Genomic DNA, 19,849 nt, shown 5'->3' with positions numbered 1-19,849 from the left:
TTATTTCAGAAGATGAACGAGCAATCAAAATAAGTTACTGCCCGGAATCAAGTTGAAAAGTTTGATTTCTGTTTCAAAGGTGTGAGCTTTCAACTGTCTATTAATGTCTATTTTGTCTCTTTTTTTTAAAGAAAGCTTGTTCTGTCATCCATAGCTATCATCTAAACTGCATTCAAAGATGTTATTGTGTTGTAGAAGTCAGTCAGGAAAAGAGGAATTTCCGAGGACCACAAGAAAGTTATATTTTATGTGCAAAAACTTCTCATCAGGCAGGGGTAAGACCAATATTGGAGCCTTTTAACTATTGCAGGAATTTTGTTGAGGATTAAGCTGTACTTGCCATATCTTTACAGGACCTGATTAGGGGAGGAAAGGCTAGTAGTGAGGAAGTAGTATGGGTAGACACGAAAGCACAAGCCTTTTCAGATTTAAAACCATCCACGGCAAGAGTCCCAGCCCTGGGTCTACCAGATTTTACCAAGCCATTTTACATTTTTGTCGGGAGAGTGACGGAATGCAAGCTGCAGTCGTAACCCAATGGCATGGAGATAGATAGATTCAGTAACCAGGGTCTTTGTGTAAGGGCTTTAGCATGTGTCTCCTGGGCCATGAGAGTGTCCAAGCCACTTACCTTGTCGTAGCTTGGGAACTTCGCTGGAGTAATTTGAATTTGTAGATTAGCAATTAGGTTAAATTGGATAAGAGTGCAAAATAATCAGGGTAGTATTAGAGGGAAAGACTTAGGAATGATTGAATTGATAAGGAACTAACTTAATGCTGCGAGGCATCAGACTGATGTTTTATAGAGATGTGAGAGTTCTTGTAAGAAGAAGACAATGAAGCCCAAGTTCACATCCCAGCGGAGGGACAACGGGACTACGCCCAACATTGATGACAAGAAGACCACATCAAGTGTGCTGTGATTGTAATGTGAGATACAATTGAATTTTTCTCATTTAGCTTTGTCCAGTGGTCGAAACTTGTGTAAAGGGAGAATCATGGCAATTTTTATAATGAGTGTTTGTGCTTCCATTTCTTCTAGTCGTGAATTATACAGATATTGGCTCAAGTGGGACCAGCTTCGAACATCACTCAGCCTCTTCATCAGGAAATACAGATTAATACTTATATTTGGCACATTACATGAGGACATTACATATTAGGATTTTTAAGTTAGGAGGTAAGAGAGTAGTTTCACAACAGTGAGACCTGTGAGGAAGGCTAACTGCATGTAGAGGGACACACTTGTTTATAATTTAATAGCATCAGTTTCTAGTCTAGATTTAAAGCAGCACGTACACTGAGAGAAATCTGTTACACAGAGAAGTTGGGAGGTTCTGGGAAAATTTAGGGGTAAGCAAAAGTGATTATAAAGCCCAAGGAGTATACTAAGCCTGAACCCACCCAGTAATGAACAGTCATGTAATATATCGTATTGCTTCAGTGAACCGTAATACCCAACTTAAAAATGGTACATTGAATTGATGGAGATAGAGCCTGCACTTGGCTCCCTGTTGGATGGAAGGGAACTTGTTACCCGAAAGAAATTTCCACACGTATATATAAACTCCCTCGTTTGCCAAGATGCCGGTGAGCTATGACAGAAGGAGATAGTATTTTCGGCATAGTATTTACCCAATATGGAGTAGTTAGAACAATGTGGGAGATATTTGCATGCTCCATTGGGAACAAGTTGCCTGTACAGAGGCTGCCCTCGCGATGATCAATGGTGAGATGGTTGCCATGCACACAGAGGGACTATGATGGCATTGGATTGCATCTTGGCAGCAAGAATTGGTAGGAAGAATGGTAGGAAGGACTATTACTTACGTGGCGAAAAACTGCAGCAGGCGACGGTGCAGAGGGACCTCGGGGTCCTTGTGCATGAGTCGCAAAAACCCAGCCTGCAGGTGCAGCAGGTGGTCAGGAAGGCGAATGGGATGCTGGCCTTCATAGCGAGGGGGATTGAATATAAAAGTAGGGAGGTCTTGCTGCAGCTGTATAGGGCATTGGTGAGGCCGCAGCTGGAGTACTGTGTGCAGTTTTGGGCGCCGCACCTGCGCAAGGATATTTTGGCCTTGGAGGGAGTGCAGAGGAGGTTTACTAGGCTGATACCGGAGTTGAGGGGGTTGAGCTATGAGGAGAGGCTGAATAAACTAGGCTTGTACTCGTTAGAGTTTAGAAGAATGAGGGGAGATCTCATTGAGACGTATAAGATGATGAATGGGATGGATAGGATAGAGGTGGAAAGACTCTTCCCGCTCAAAAAAGACAGTAGGACTAGGGGGCACAGCCTCAAGATAAAGGGGGGGCGGTTCAGAACGGAGTTGAGGAGGAACTTCTTCACTCAAAGGGTGGTGAATCTCTGGAATTCTCTGCCCGTTGAAGTGGTGGAGGCTGCCTCGCTAAATATTTTTAAGAAGCGGGTTGATGGGTTTTTGATAAGAGAGGGGATTAAGGGTTATGGGGAGAGGGCGGGAAAGTGGAACTGAGCCACGACAGATCAGCCACGACAGATCAGCCATGATCTTATTGAATGGCGGGGCAGGCTCGAAGGGCCAGATGGCCTACTCCTGCTCCTATTTCTTATGTTCTTATGTTCTTAAGAGGAGGAAAATGGGCAGTAATCGGATCAGCGTGTCGCACTTACATACCAGACAGTTCAGTAAACATAACCAATCTGTTTGTACACATCAAGAAGGAGATGGAAAAACTTAAAAACCCTGAACCATTTACCTTGCGTGGTTGGCTCTCAGACTGGATAGGCTCTCCCAGAACATTGAAGGGATTATATTATTTTCATTGTGATCCTAGTGTTAGCAGCAATTGTATACCTGATCAAATATGGACGTGCACAACTTTCTAAATCCACAGGGAGAACAGCATCAGTGACAGTGTTAAAATGGGCAGCACGGGCTTGTAGGGCCAAAGGGCCTGTTTCCTGTGCTGTGCTGTTCTTTGACAGCAGGTAGGGTAAGGAAAAGAGATTCTGAAGGTCAAAATACTTAGTAAGGACAAAGATTAGTTATTTAGATACATCCATTTAGTGGCCTTAGTTGGTCCTTGGCCAAAAGGGGGGACTGATGTAGGAGGGTGAATTAGGCAAATAAACACATAACCATAGATTTAGGAACACTAACATGATACTAACTTTAGAATGAATGATCTTGGACTATGGGAACGTAAGCCAACCAGGGCTGTTACCATAGCTCTGCCTAATTAACAAATAATTCTCATTTCAAACATGTATTTTGAATTTATAAGATAGATGTACTTTGACTGAAGTTTCACAAAATATAACCAAAAGCAATGACAAAATACAGGCAGAGGGAAGGAACAATAGATTCACTGAAAGCAGTAATGCTATCAAGGAACATGATGGCTACCAATACGAACCTTATAAGGTCATATAACTCCGAGAGGTAACACAGGTGGCGAGCAGACATGAAGAATTTCTCAGGGTCATATGAGAATTACGTGGGTTCAATTCAGTGGGAATCATTCTCCCATTTCACTGCTGGGCAACAAAAGGGAAGTAACATTTGTAATTTTATTAACAAATGAAATCCCATGAGTCATGATGTATGCTATTGTTGGCTGGAGTTAATGACTGATGATCATTGACTGAGTTGTATTAATGTTTACTGGGTAATGTCCACCGGAAAGGTGGACAATATGATTTTAGGAATATATAATTGCCTTCAAAGGGACATCACAGACTGATATCCGGCTACCTGCATTCTTTATCCTGAGTGCAGGGCTTCCTCATATTGTTCTCCCATTCGATTGTTTGGTTAATAAAGTCACGTCTTCAACATCAGCTCACTGCATTTTGAGTCTTTGTATTAAGCTTAAGTCTGAGCAAATACATGGTCTTGAGAGGAAACCCCCATCTACAATTTGGCGTCTTGAGCAAGGTGATGTCACTGGCTTCAGATGGCAGGTGAATGGGTGAAGTGGGGGTGAATACATTTAGTACATAGAACCTAGAACATTACAGTGCAGTACAGGCCCTTCGGCCCTCGATGTTGCGTCGACCAGTGGAACGAATCTAATGACCCTCTAACCTAAACTATTCCAATGTTATCCATATGCCTATGCACTGACCATTTGAATGCCCTTAAAGTTGGCGAGTCCACAACTGCTGCAGGCAGGGCATTCCACGCCCTTACTACCCTCTGAGTAAAGAACCTACCTCTGCCATCCATCCTATAACTAACACCCCTTAATTTAAAGCTATGTCCCCTCATGTTAGCCATCACCATTCGAGGAAAAAGGCTCTCACTGTCCACCCTACCTAATCCTCTGATCATCTTGTATGCCTCAATTAGGTCACCTCGTAACCTTCTTCTCTCTAATGAAAATAACCTCAAGTCCCTCAGCCTTTCCTCATAAGACTTCCCACCATACCAGGCAACATCCTGGTAAACCCTCTCTGCACTCTTTCCAATGCCTTATCAACCTGAGTGCCAACTTTCAGGGAGCTGTGCACGTGTACCCCAAGATCTCTCTGCTTGTCAACACTTCTAAGAGTCCTTCCATTAGCTCTATATTCTGTACTCCTGTTACTCTTACCAAAGTGAATCACCTCACACTTTTCTGTATTAAACTCCATTTGCCACCTCTCGGCCCAGCTCTGCAGCTTATCTATGTCCCTCTGCAAACTGTAACATCCATCCTCACTGTCTACAACTCCTTCAACTTTGGTGTTATCAGCAAATTTATTAATCCATCCTTCTACGCCCTCACCTAGGTCATTTATAAAAATGACAAACAGCAGTGGCCCCAAAACAGATCCTTGAGGTACACCACTTGTAACTGAACTCCAGGTTGAATATTTCCCATCAACCACCACCCTCTGTCTTCTATCAGCTAGCCAATTCCTGATCCAAACTGCTAAATCACCCTCACTCCCATGCATCTGCATTTTCTGCAGTGGCCTACCATGGGGAACCTTATCAACCGCTTTACTAAAATCCATATACACCATGTCAACTGCCTTACCCTTATCCACTTCTTTGGTCACCCTTTCAAAACACTTGGTAAGGTTTGTGAGGCACGACCTACCCTTCACAAAACCGTGTTGACTATCCCTAATCAATTTATTTCTCCCTCGATGATTATAAATCCTATCCCTTATAATTCTTTCCAAAACTTTGCCCACAACAGAAGTAAGGCTCACCGGTCTATAATCCCCAGGATGGTCTCTACTCCCCTTCTTGAACAAGGGGACAACATTTGCTATCCTCCAGTCTTCCGGCACTATAGCTGTAGTCAATGACAACATGAAGATCAAAGCCAAAGGCTCTGAAATCTCCTCCCTAGCCTCCCAGAGAATCCTGGGGTAAATCCCATCTGGCCCAGGGGACTTATCTATTTCCATACTCTCAAGAGTTACTAACACCTCCTCCTTATGTACCTCAATCCCATCTAGTTTACAACCTGGTATCTCAGTATTCTCCTCGACTACACTGACTTTTTCCTGCGTGAATACTGATGAAAAATACTCACTCAGTGCCTCTCCTATCTCTTCAGGCTCCACGCACAACTTCCCATTGCTGTCTCTGACTGGCCCTAATCTTGCCCTAACCAATCTTTTATTCTTGACATACCTGTAGAAAGTTTTAGGGTTCTCCTTGATCCTATCCGCCAAAGTCTTCTCATGTCCTCTTCTAATCTCTCTTTAGGTCATAAGAACATAAGAAATAGGAGCAGGAGTAGGCCATCTAGCCCTTCGAGCCTGCCCCGCCATTCAATAAGATCATGGCTGATCTGTCGTGGCTCAGTTCCACATTCCCGCCCTCTCCCCATAACCCTTAATCCCCTCGCTTATCAAAAACCCATCAACCCGCGTCATAAAAATATTTAGCGAGGCAGCCTCCACCACCTCAACGGGCAGAGAATTCCAGAGATTCACCACCCTTTGAGTGAAGAAGTTCCTCCTCAGTTCCATTCTAAACCGCCCCCCCTTTATCTTGAGGCTGTGCCCCCTAGTCCTACTGTCCTTTCTGAGCGGGAAGAGTCTCTCCACCTCTATCCTATCCGTCCCATTCATCATCTTATATGTCTCAATGAGATCTCCCCTCATTCTTCGAAACTCTAACGAGTACAAGCCTAGTTTATTCAGCCTCTCCTCATAGCTCAACCCCCTCAACTCCAGTATCAGTCGAGTAAACCTTCTCTGCACTCCCTCCAAGGCCAAAATATCCTTGCGTAAGTATGGCGACCAAAACTGCACACAGTATTCCAGCTGCGGCCTCACCAATGCCCTATATAGCCGCAGCAAGACCTCCCTACTTTTATATTCAATCCCCCTCGCTATGAAGGCCAGCATCCCATTTGCCTTCCTGACCACCTGCTGCACCTGCAAGCTGGGTTTTTGCGACTCATGCACAAGGACCCCGAGGTCCCTCTGCACCGTCGCCTGCTGCAGTTTTTCGCCACGTAAGTAATAGTCCTTCCTACCATTATTCCTACCAAAGTGGACCACCTCGCACTTGCCAACATTAAATTCCATTTGCCAGTTCCTGGCCCATTCGCCCAGCCTATCTAGATCCTTCTGCAGACTCTCCACACCCTCCGCGCAATTTGCCGTTCCACCAATCTTGGTGTCATCAGCAAATTTCGACACCATACACTCGGTTCCCTCCTCCAGATCATCTATATAAATGGTAAATAGCTGAGGCCCCAGCACCGACCCCTGGGGCACTCCACTAGTCACCAACCGCCAATCCGAATAGCACCCATTAACCCCAACTCTCTGCCTCCTTGGTTGTCAAATGACAACCAATCCTTTATCCACGCTAACACCCTACCCCCAACTCCATGCCCCCTTACCTTCTGCAATAACCTCTTGTGAGGTACCTTGTCAAACGCCTTCTGAAAATCAAGAAAGACCACATCCACCGGCTCTCCTCTATCCACCGCCCTAGACACATCCTCATAGAACTCCAATAAATTTGTCAGACACGACTTCCCCTTAACGAAACCGTGCTGCGTCTGCTCTATCAAGCAATTCCCCTCAAGATGCCTCGCTATTTCCTCCTTGATGACGGATTCTAACATTTTACCTACAACAGACGTTAAACTAACCGGCCTGTAATTCCCCGCCTTTTGCCTGCCACCCTTCTTAAACAACGGCGTAACATTAGCCGTTTTCAAATCTTCCGGCACTTCCCTGGAATCCAGCGACGTTTGGAAAATAACCACCAAGGCATCCACTATCACCTCCGCCATTTCTTTCAGAACCCTCGGATGCATTCCATCCGTCCTGGGGACTTGTCCACAATCAGTCCCTCCAGTCTGTCGAGCACCGCCTCACTAGTAACAATAATGTCATTGAGACCCTCCAGTCCTACCACCTTTCCATCGCTAACACCCGGCAAATTATTCACGTCTTCCTCCGTGAAGACCGAAACAAAAAAGTTATTCAAGACCTCAGCCATTTCCCCATCCCCTACCACTAAGTCCCCCTTCTCATCCTCTAAGGGTCCAACGTTCACCCTAGCCAGCCTCTTCCTTTTTATATATTTATAAAAACTCTTGCTATCCTTTTTTATATTAAGTGCTAGCCCAGCTTCATAGTTTCTCCTACCCTTCTTTATCAACTTCTTTGTCAATCTTTGTTGACATTTAAACCTCTCCCAATCTTCTTCTCGCCCACTACTCTTAGCTACTCTAAACGCCTCCGCTTTTAATTTAACACTTTCCTTCACCTCCTTCGTTATCCACGGCTTATTACCTCTCCTCCTACAGTCCTTTTTAACCATCGGAATAAGTTTCTGCTGAGCACCAAGAAAGATCTCCTTAAAGATCCTCCACTGCTCCTCAGCAGACCTACCTTCCAAAGCTCTCCCCCAGTCAACATTCGCCAATTCTTCTCTCATCCTACCGTACTCCCCTCTGTTCAAACAAAGGACGCGTGTCCGGGAACCCACTTTCTCCTCCTCCATCTGCACCAGAAACTCCACCACACAATGATCACTCTCCCCATGAGGATCCTTCACCGCAAGGTCCCTAATTCTACCCGCCTCATTACATAACACCAGATCCAAGATAGCTCGCTCCCTCGTCGGCTCCAACACACACTGTTCAAGGAAACTATCCTGGCAGCATTCCAAGAACTCCTCCTCGAGCCCACCGCGTCCAACATGGGTCGACCAATCTATATGTAGATTGAAATCTCCCATAATTATGGCCGTTCCATTCTTGCACGCCTGGCTAATTTATAACTCTCCAGTGCCCTAACTGAGCCTTCACGTCTCATCTTTACATAAGCCTCCTTCTTCCTCTTCACCAGAGATTCAACTTCCTTAGTACACCACGGTTCCCTCGCTCGACCACTTCCTCCCTGCCTGACTGGTACATATTTATCAAGGACCCGCAGTAGCTGCTCCTTGAATAAGCTCCACATTTCAGATGTTCCCAGCCCCTGCAATTTCCTACTCCACCCTATGTATCCTAAATCTCACCTAATCGCCTCATAATTACCTTTCCCCCAGCTATAACTTCTGCCCTTCGGTATATGCCTATCCCTTTCCATCACTAAGGTAAACGTAACCGAATTGTGGTCACTATCACCAAAGTAAGTCTGAGCAAATACATAGCCTTGAGAGGAAACTCCTGTCTACAAACTTAAAAAAAAAACAGTGATAGGGCTAATGTCAGAACTCACGTATGCTACAAGTAGCCTGTAGACATCTATAAAGTACCCAGTTTAAAAGACCAATGAGCATACCATGATACGTAATGTGGATACCAAGCATGCTTGACTTCAGTAAAACAGTCCTGATCATAAAGGAACACAGTTGTGAAAAGTGTACTTGTTTGTTAATATATTTGAAAAATAAAATGTAATTTTTAGATACATATTTTTACAGTTGCTTGGTAGTTCTGAAAAGAGGGACAAGTTGCTGAAGCTTTTCATCTTGCTCTCTGTTAAGATCCCAGAGCTGAAACCCCAGGGTATGTAATAAGCCCGAGTAGACCCCAAGTGTTTCTATTTTGACATTAGTGTGAGGATAAGGTGTTTCACTCCAGGTGTGATTCTATTGTCACAATACAGTTTAACAAATGAATTAGCTTAACTTGCTTATGTGTTTTGACTGCTAATAGTCCCAGAGCCTTTGAACACCTGTGGAGAGAGCGAGACAGAGACACCTAGTTTCTTTCAGAACCAAACAGAAACTGCTAGCTTTTCCCTGTAAAGTTAGCTTCTCCCATACGTACATGACTCTGTCTCTTGTCAATCAACCTAATCAGAACCCTACTTTGAAACCCCAGGAGAAAAACCAAAAATAATCAAAAATGCATTAGCTCAGATTAAAACAAACATCCCATTAGCTAAGATCAATTATTAGCTTGCATTCTCAGCATTTGAGCTGCCTGGCACCGTGTAAACAGCTGAATCTAAACATACCCCTCATCAGAAATATGCTGTAACTATAGTTCCTAAAGGCACAGTATTATCAAAACTCATCAGGACAAACATAAGAGTGCTAAATTTCAAATGGTCATGTCAATTTAGGAACTTTCAAGCAGTTATTGGACAGGCACATGGAACACACTAGAATTATAGGGAGTGGGATAGCTTGATCTTGGGATTGGATCATGAGACAGCTTGATCTTGGGTTAGATCTTGGCACAACATTGAGGGTCAAAGGGCCTGTACTGTACTGTAATGTTCTATGTTCAATGTAATTTATTCTGCAATAGAAAGTGTTGCTTCATTGGTAAATCAACTCTGATTGGCTGAAGTTTGGGAAGCAAAAGTGAACTACCAGCTCCCCAAGATCCTGGGTAATTCAGAAAAAGTAGCAAGGCTTGAATATATTCCTTTTGTTTGCAGAGTACTGGTCCCTTGTGTAGAAATGTATGTTGATTTCAGCAAGCGTAACTGAATCATGTCATGATCTCTGTCAATGATCTTAAATTAGTTGTTGGCGTAGCTATTAACACACCCAGCAAATACTGCCCAATAGTGGAATCATGTGACTAGGTGGGAGTTCAGGTGTTGCTAATGTGTCGGTGCTGACTTAATATGCCAAAGGACCTCTTCTACATTGTATGGTTCTATGATTCTATGAGACATTTTGTTTGATAATTTGTGAGTGGATGGTCTGTACTCTGCCTGTTACAAACAACCAGAGGAACATACTGTTTGATTAGATTAGCCAATTGCTGGGAGGTACATTCTAAGTATCATCAAGTGCCTGCAATGCAGAAGAGGCCATTTGGCCCATAGGGTCTGCACTAACCCTCTGACAGAGTACCTTACCCAGGCCCTCTCTTCTGTCCTATCCCTGTAACCCCACACATTTACCACAGCTAATCCACCTAACCTACCCATCTTTTGGATACCAAGAGGAAATTTAGCATGGCCAATCTACATAACCTGTACATCTTTGGATTGTGGGAGAAAACTGGAGGAAACCCATGTGGACACAGGAAAAATGTACAAACTCCACACAGGCATTTACCCAAGGCCAGAATTGAACCTGGGTCCCTGGCGCTGTGAGGCAGCAATGCCAACCACTGTGCGACCAGCATTGCACAGGAACTGAATTTTTACATAATGCCATTCAATTATGTAAAAGGGGCTGCACTGTGGTTAGCACTGCTGCCTCATGGCGCCAGGGACACTGGTTCAATTCCCAGCCTCGGGTCAGTGTATGGAGTCTGCATGTTCTTGCCACGTCTGTGTGGGTTTTGTCTGAGTGTTCTGCTTTCCTCCCACAGTCCAAAGATGTGAGGGTTAGGTAGATTGGCCATGCTAAATTGCATAGTGTCAGGGCGACTAGCTAGGGTAAATGCATGGGGTTTGGGGATAGGGCCTGGGTGGGATTGTGGTGATCTTATAGAGACATATAAGATAATGAAGGGGCTAGATAGGATGGAGGTGTAGAGATTTTTTTCCACTTAGAAAAGAAACCAGAACTAGAGGGCACAGCCTCAAAATAAGGCGAGGGGAGGGCAGTTTAGAACAGAGTTGAGGAGGAACTTCTTCTCTCAGAGGGTGGTGAATCTCTGGAATTCTCTGCCCATTGAAGTGGTGGAGGCTACCTCGTTGAATATGTTTAAGTCACGGGTAGATAGATTTCCGATCAATAAGGGAATTAAGCGTTATGGGGAGCAAGCGGGTAAGTGGAACTGATCCACTTCAGATCAGCCATGATCTTATTGAATGGCAGGGCAGGCTCGAGGGGCTAGATGGCCTACTCCTGCTCCTATTTCTTATATTCTTATGTGGTTGGTGCAGACTCAATGGGCCAAATGGCCTCCTTCTGCTCTGTAGGATTCTATGATTCTAAGGCAGAATGCCCTTTTGGACTGGTGGCAGCATCTGTCAGTGGAAAATTACCTGTGTCTAAAGAAATGCAACAAAAGGTTAAGGAAGCTGCTTCACATTGCTGCTCCCCAGTGTACATGACAATTCCTACTGAAGGGCTGTTGTCATTGGTCCATAAAGGTTAGCCTTCCCACCGGAAGACACTGCCCTTGCAGGCCTTGTGTTTGATATCAGCCACGAGAGATGGGGAAGGAAGGAAAACTATTTAATTGTTGTTGGACTTGTGGTTATTTGCCCAGCTCTCAGGTTCTTGTTTCTTTAACCCTTTAACAGAAGCAGAGAGTGAGTTTGCAAGTTCTTGCTGCAAGAACAGTTTGGTTTCTGGTTTAGTTATTTAGATCTGCTTCCCCTTCAAGAAAGCCCTAACAATCAAAACAGTTGCTCCCAAATATCAAAAAGTAGCCTTGAAAAAAACATATATTTTGACTCCTGATCCTCAGGATGGTGGGTATTCAGTGACGGAAATGCTGAATGGCCTCTTTCTGCATTGTAGGATTCTGTCAAAGCTTCTTGTGTGGTATAATTCTCAGCCAGAAAATGGAGAGTTCATCGCTAACATAAATAAGAGTTTGGGGACAAACATGTCATCAGAGGCAGGAAGCTCTGTGATGGCAGAAGTCCTATTCAGTGATCAGAATCAAAATTGGAAAGTCCAGATGTTTGAACTAATGCCCTCTCATTATAAACTATATCAGTCTATGTTACAGCACTGTTTTTCAGTTGATTATGTCACTGCAGATTGTCATGGGAACCATTGAAAATTCTTCCTCCTCATTAAACTTTGGACAAAAAGCAGGAAACACTGGTGCTTTTAGTGTACAATAGAATGTGTACAAACACTGCACAGAATCCGCATCGCAAAATGCAAGAATGCCACTATCACAATCCAGATACACGCCAATCTTTTCCAGGTATTTCTCAGAGCGGAAAGACATTACTTCCATGTTGTGTTGAGCACAGCAAACACCCTCTGACGAGCAAGAAAATGCCCAGGAATTTTCCTCGGCTCCCAGCCTGCTACCCGGAGGTGTGCGTGGAATATTCTGGTAGGCAATTCCCACAGCCCACGAGGGGATATTTTTCACGGTAACTTCCCAATAGTGAAGGCCAGTGGTGTAGCCAGTTTTGGCAAGTACATTGAAAGAGGTGCTGAAGCGTTCTGCAGTGCACCGCTCACTTTGCTTTTCCTCCATAATTTCAACTGTTGTGCCTTTTCTACTTATTTTTAGCTGCGGGTGAGCACTGCTTGTGTCCAATTCGATAACTTGACCTAGAAAGGGAAAACAAAAATTCTTTAAATTCAAACAAAAACTAGAAAAGGTGGAAGCAAGGCAGCTCAGTCAGAATCTGCACAGGCAATTCAACTGACGTTTACAGGAGGCGATGGCCCAGTGGTATTATCGCTAGACTATTAATTCAGAAACTTAACCAATGCTCTGGGGACCCAGGTTCGAATCCCACCACAGATGGTAGAATTTGAATTCAATAAAAAATAGCTGGAATTAAGAAGATGACCATGAAACCATTGTCGAAAAAACCCATCTGGTCCTTTAGAGGAGGAAATCTGCCGCCCTTACCTGGTCTGGCCTACATGTGACTCCAGACCCACAGCAATGTGACTGACTCTCAACTGCCTTCTGAAGTGGTCTAGCAAACCACTCAGTTCAAGGGCAAGTAGGGATGGGCAATAAATGCTGGCCTTGCCAGCGCCACCCATGTTCCACAAATGAATAAAAAAAAATTAAACCACAGATTCTCATCAGAATGGGAAGATATTAAGTGTAACAAACACTACATTCTACACTCTCTCTCTTTCCTTCTCTATGAATGGAATGCTTTGTCTGTATAGCACGCACAAAACAATACTTTTCATCTTCTGTTAATACATGTGACCACAATAAATCACATCAAAATATTACAGAAATGTCCAATCAGGATGTTGCGTGTTCTGTCAAAATAACTATTCTAGTGTGCACCCTGCAAATCACCCTCTCCATGTCTGCATGTGTTTCCTCCAGGTCCCTCCCACACTCCAAAGCTTTGCACATTAGGCGGATTGGCCATTATCAGCCCCTTAGTGTATAGATGAGAGGAAAAAATATATATGCAGTTACAGGATTGGGCCTGGGTGGGATGCCTTGGAAAGTTGGTGCAGACCCGATGGGCCAAATGGCCTCTTTCTGCCCTGTAGCAATTCTATGATGCTGCTGAAACCCGAATTGGCACCTGAATTGTTACTGAGTAGGCGTTACTTGATGGGCATTACTGACAAATCATTCCATCATTTTACTAATGCTGAAGCAAGCTCTGAAATAACATGGGGACGAGGGGCAATTAATGAAGAGGTTCACAACTGGAAAGTATCAAGGATGGTCTGGTTAGAACAGGAGTGTGCAGATTAACACAATGAGCAACAGTTTTAAAATCACCATGTGACAAAAAAAAGGTCATTTCAACTTGTGTCTGCAGGAACCAAAGGTTGTACCAAAATTTTAAACAGAGTGGAAGTAGATTTGTTTTGATTATAGTTAATGTGTCGCTATCCATGCTGTAAACTCTGGGTGGGATTTTCCAGATACACCTTCCCTTGGCTTATCTCTGCGGGGGCGGGGGGGGGGCTGGGGGGGGGGGGGCTGGGGGGGCTCGCTGGCCAGCGGTGGAATCTTCTGGTCCCACTGAGGTCCATGGGGTTTCGTGTGGTCCATGCCCACCATTTGGGGTGTGTGTGTGGACGGGTGGGGGGGGGGGGGGAGGTGCGGCAGCAGAGGGGTGTGTGTGTGGTGGAGGGGGATTGTCTGTGGGACTGTAAGAGCTCTCCAGAGGGAATGGTCTGAAAATTTTGGTACATATACAATCACAGCCAGATGGGAATGGAAAACAGCACGTGCAAGTCGCCCGCAGACACGTGACAATCTCAATCGATTCGCACTTTACAAATGTTGGCCGGGATCCTCCCAAAGCAGAACTAAGTGCCCAACGGGCGGGAAAACAGGAATATTTCCCGCCTGTTCTTTGGGGTGCTTACCTGAATGAATCTCCAACACTGTGCAATGCAGAGTGCCTCAGCGGGATTCACCCTGGTAAGCAGTGGGCAGGGTCTATTCCCATCAGAATGCCGACAGCAGAGTGCCGAGTAGGCCACAGCGCACGTGCCGATCCATCAGAGCGGACACTGGCACATGAGCACTGGCACTCCCATTGTTGACCTCCTGATCACTGGCCTGCCCCGTAACCCACTGATCACTGGCCTTACCGCCACCCCTACACCCCCGATCGCTGGCCTACTGGACCTCCCTGGGACCAGCCCCCACTGCTTCCTCCCTTTCTCTCCCACTGATCCCGCTTGCAGAGTGGCAGCAGGCCCCCCTGAATCACGCCCCCTCCTCCCAACAGACCCCCTCAGTATGCTCTGCACACCCCCTGGCCCCACCCTTTTGACACTGCACAGTGGGCAGTGCCAAGGTGCCCGATGGGCAATGACAGTTTATCCCTTGGGCAGGTCAGGGAGTTACGCTTCAGACCTCCTGGGTGGACCACTCAATGGTCTGAGGGCCCACAGGCAGGGTGAGGACACCTGTTCCAGGTTAGTCAGGGGCAGTAGTAAACACCGCTTCAGGGACCCACTCCGTAGCAGGGAGATGCTAGTGGAGAATACCATACCAGACCCGTTAATTATATGGAAATGGAAATTTCCATACAATAATCAGCTCCATGTTGACCTCCGACACATACCTGACTGCCCCAGAGAAAAAAACTCTCCTGGGAGACTCGCAGCCAGCATTGGCCCCCTGCTGGCACCTCCTCGCGCAGCGCAGCGGACTGAGAGAATCCCAGCCATTAATCTTCTAGCTCTAGGATAGATTGTGGTGTAAGAACCTGAGTAAATTACTTTGCAGCTAGAAAACTACAGCAGGTTCAGCATTCAAATCATCAAATCGAATCTCTACAGTGCAAGAGACCACCATTCGGCCCATCGAATCTGAACTGACCACAATCCCACCTAGGCCCTATCCCCCATGCATTTACCCTAGGTGGTCCCCTAACACTAAGGGGCAATTTAGCATGGCCAATCCACCTAATCTGCACATCTTTGGACTGTGGGAGGAAACCAGAGCACATAAGAACATAAGAACATAAGAAATAGGAGCAGGAGTAGGCCATCTAGCCCTTCGAGCCTGCCCCGCCATTCAATAAGATCATGGCTGATCTGTCGCTGCTCAGTTCCACCTTCCCGCCCTCTCCCCATAACCCTTAATCCCCTCTCTTATCAAAAACCCATCAACCCGTGTCTTAAAAATATTTAGCGAGGCAGCCTCCACCACTTCAACGGGCAGAGAATTCCAGAGATTCACCACCCTTTGAGTGAAGAAGTTCCTCCTCAACTCCATTCTAAACTGCCCCCCCTTTATCTTGAGGCTGTGCCCCCTAGTCCTACTGTCTTTTTTGAGTGGGAAGAGTTTCTCCACCTCTATCCTATCCATCCCATTCATCATCTTATACGTCTCAATGAGATCTCCCCTCATTCTTCTAAACTCTAATGAGTACAAGCCTAGTTTATTCAGCCTCTCCTCATAGCTCAACCCCCTCAACTCCGGTATCAGCCTAGTAAACCTCCTCTGCACTCCCTCCAAGGCCAAAATATCTTTGCGCAGGTGCGGCGCCCAAAACTGCACACAGTACTCCAGCTGTGGCCTCACCAATGCCCGATACAGCTGCAGCAAGACCTCCCTACTTTTATATTCAATCCCCCCTCGCTATGAAGGCCAGCATCCCATTCACCTTCCTGACCACCTGCTGCACCTGCAGGCTGGGTTTTTGCGACTCATGCACAAGGACCCCGAGGTCCCTCTGCACCGCCGCCTGCTGCAGTTTTTCGCCACGTAAGTAATAGTCCATCCTACCATTATTCCTACCAAAGTGGACCACCTCACACTTGCCAACATTAAATTCCATTTGCCATTTCCTGGCCCATTCGCCCAGCCTATCTAGATCCTTCTGCAGACTCTCCACACCCTCCGCACAATTTGCCGTTCCCCCAATCTTGGTGTCATCAGCAAATTTCGACACCCTACACTCGGTTCCCTCCTCCAGATCATCTATATCAATGGTAAAAAGCTGAGGCCCCAGCACCGACTCCTGGGGCACTCCACAAGTCACCATCCGCCAATCCGAATAGCACCCGTTGACCCCCACTCTCTGCCTCCTATTTGACAACCAATCCTCTATCCACGCTAACACCCTACCCCCAACTCCATGTCCCTCGACCTTCTGCAATAACCTCTTGTGAGGTACTTTGTCAAACGACTTCTGAAAATCTAGAAAGACCACATCCACCGGCTCTCCTCTATCCACCGCCCTAGACACATCCTCATAGATCCCGCTTGCAGAGTGGCAGCAGGCCCCCTGAATCACGCCCCCTCCTCCCAATAGACCCCCTCAGTATGCTCTGCACACCCCCGGCCCCACCCTTTTGACACTGCACAGTGGGCAGTGCCAAGGTGCCCGATGGGCAATGACAGTTTATCCCTTGGGCAGGTCAGGGAGTTACGCTTCCGACCTCCTGGGTGGGGAAACCCATGCAGACATGGGGAGAATGTGCAAACTCCACATAGACAGTGGCCGAAGCCGGGAATCGAACATAAGAACGTAAGAAATAGGAGCAGGAGTAGGCCATCTAGCCCCTTGAGCCTGCCCCGCCATTCAATAAGATCATGGCTGATCTGTCGTGTCTCAGTTCCACATTCCCACCCTCTCCCAATAACCCTTAATCCCCTTGCCTATCAAAAACCTATCAGCCCGCGTCTTAAAAATATTTAGCGAGGCAGCCTCCACCACTTCAACGGGCAGAGAATTCCAGAGATTCACCACCCTTTGAGTGAAGAAGTTCCTCCTCAACTCCGTTCTAAACCTCCCCCCCTTTATCTTGAGGCTGTGCCCTCTAGTCCTACTGTCCTTTCTGAGCGGGAAGAGCCTCTCCACCTCTATCCTATCCATCCCATTCATCATCTTATATGTCTCAATGAGATCTCCCCTCATTCTTCTAAACTGTAACGAGTACAGGCCTAGTTTATCCAGCCTCTCCTCATATCTCAACCTGGGTTGCTGGAGCTGTGAGGCAGCAGTGCTAACCACTGTGCCACCATGCCACCCAAATTCAAATTCCACCATCTGCCGCAGTGGGATTTGAACCCCAGTCCCCAGAACATTAGTTGACTTTCTGGATTAATAGCCCAGCGATAACATCATGAGGCTATTGTCTCCTCACTTGATGACGCTGTTGGGTGTTTTAAATGGTGAGGTGCACTTATCGCAGACTTACTTGAAAATAATCCACCCAACGCTGTTAAAATATGGGGGATATCCTGACTCTTGGTGAAATGTGGCTCAAGATTTCTTAAGTGATTTGTCACTTCCTGGAGCTCTATCAAACCAAGGTCTTTTTCCTTGATTTCAGTACTGTGAATGAATACATAAAGAAAAACAATTAAAAACACACGCTGTATTTTTTTCCAGTGGGCTCTACAAGATTGTGAATTGAAAAGATGAGTTCTCAAATTTGAACAAACGTTCTTTTTTTTAAAAAAAGCAAGATCATGGCAAAAGTCAAGTCCCTCCCTGGGAAACACATGCTCTAAGAACAAAGAAAATTACAGTGCAGAAACAGGCTCTTTGGCCCTCCAAGCCTGCACTGATCATGCTGCCCATATGAACTAAAGCCCCCACTCTTCCAGAGACTATCCCTCTATTCCCATCCGATTCACATATTTGTCAAGATGCCCCTTAAAAGTCACTATTGTATCTGCTTCCACTATCTCCCTCGGCAGCAAGTTCCAGGCACCCACCCCCTCTGTGTGAAAAACTTGCCTTTTACATCTCTTTTAAACCTTGCCCCTCGCACCTTAAACCTATGCCCCCTAAAAATTGACTCTTCCACCCGAGGAAAAAGCTTCTGACTTTGTCCATGCGCCTCATAATTTTTTAAAATTTATTTACTAGTGTCACAAGTAAGCTTACATTAACACTGCCATGAAGTTATTGTGAAAATCTCACAGTTGCCACACTCTGGCACCTGTTCAGATACACTGAGGGAGAATTTAGCATGGCCAATGCACCTAACCAGCTCATCTTTCGGACTGTGGGATGAAACTGGAGCACCCAGAGGAAACCCACACAGACACGAGGAGAACGTACAGACTCCACACAGACAGTGACCCAAGCCAGCAGTTGAACCCAGAACCCTGGCACTGTGAGGCAGCAGTGCTAACCACTGTGCCACCGTGCTGCCCCATAGACTTCTATCAGGTTGCCCCCCAGCTTCCGTCGTTCCAGTGAGAACACCAAGTTTCTCCAACCTCTCACAGCAAATGCCTTCCATACCAGGCAACATCCTGGTAAATCTTTTCAGTATCCTCTCCAAAGCCTCCACATCCTTCTGGTAGTTTGGTGACCAGAATGGCGACTCAATATGCTCACAGGCAACTAATACTGCCATTCATTAAATAAAGTGGCATTATTATGCTTATATCCAAGTTAATTCTGGTCTTGACTATATGTAACATTTTTGGTTGATATACCTCAATTCTAGTGGAACAGGTGAGGAGAGCTGATTAAATTAACTTTTGTTTCCTACATTTACAAAGATGACTAAATGTTAAATGTACTTGTTGCGACATTTTTTTGCATTCAGCCTTTTACTACAACTTTGTTCCATTTAAGTAGTCAGACTAAGTCACAGAATTTTCCACAACAGTTCTTTAGTATTCTAGCTATCTTGATGGTTTGAGTTATAAGGAGAGGCTGGATGACTGGGACATTTTTCCCTGGAACGTAGGAGGCTGAGGGGTGACCTTATAGAGGTCTATAAAATAATGAAGGGCATTATTATAGATAAGGTAGATTGTCAATATCTTTTCCCAAAGGTAGGGGAGTCTAAAACTAGAGGGCATAGGTTTAAGGTGAGAGGGGAGAGATACAAAAGCGTCCAGAGGGGCAATTTTTTCACACAGAGGATGGTGAGTATCTGGAACAAGCTGCCAGAGGTAGTTGTAGAGGCGGGTACAATTTTGTCTTTTAAAAAGCATTAAAAGTTACATGGGTAAGATGGGTATAGAGGGATATGGGCTAAATGTGGGCAATTGGGATTAGCTTAGGGGCTAAAAAAAAAATGGTGGCATGGAAAAGTTGGGCCAAAGGGCCTGTTTCCACAGTGTAAAACTCTGACTCTATAGCAAGGACACTGGAAGTCAGTTAGTGGCCAGCCAGAGTATAGAATTCAGGACTACACAAGCAGATATGGTTTCAGATTTGACTAACATATACTAATCAAGGAGTTGGAGTTATCGCTATCCGCTAACAACTATTGATTAAGCTTACGTCATAAAGATACAAAATGTTAAAAATCAATCACTATCATTGCATGCTTGCTTAATTATAATATACAATCACCATAAAGATTTAATTATGTTAACTGACCTAATCCATTATTGTTACAAGCTTTCCTTG

The 19,849-nt window shown here is 45.5% G+C and overlaps 1 protein-coding gene across 1 annotated transcript in view; it reads right to left on the bottom strand.

Moving 5' to 3' along the window:
- The window catches only part of LOC145347583 (calcium-activated chloride channel regulator 1-like), a 75,395-nt gene that overhangs the window by 37,956 nt on the left and 17,590 nt on the right, over positions 1 to 19,849 (bottom strand). The window lies entirely within an intron of this gene.

Source organism: Carcharhinus amblyrhynchos, chromosome 9 (assembly GCF_965287045.1).
Source record: "Carcharhinus amblyrhynchos chromosome 9, sCarAmb.v2.hapA, whole genome shotgun sequence".
In the NCBI taxonomy this organism is placed as follows: Eukaryota; Metazoa; Chordata; class Chondrichthyes; order Carcharhiniformes; family Carcharhinidae; genus Carcharhinus; species Carcharhinus amblyrhynchos.
This window is presented reverse-complemented; position numbering and strand designations above follow the sequence as displayed.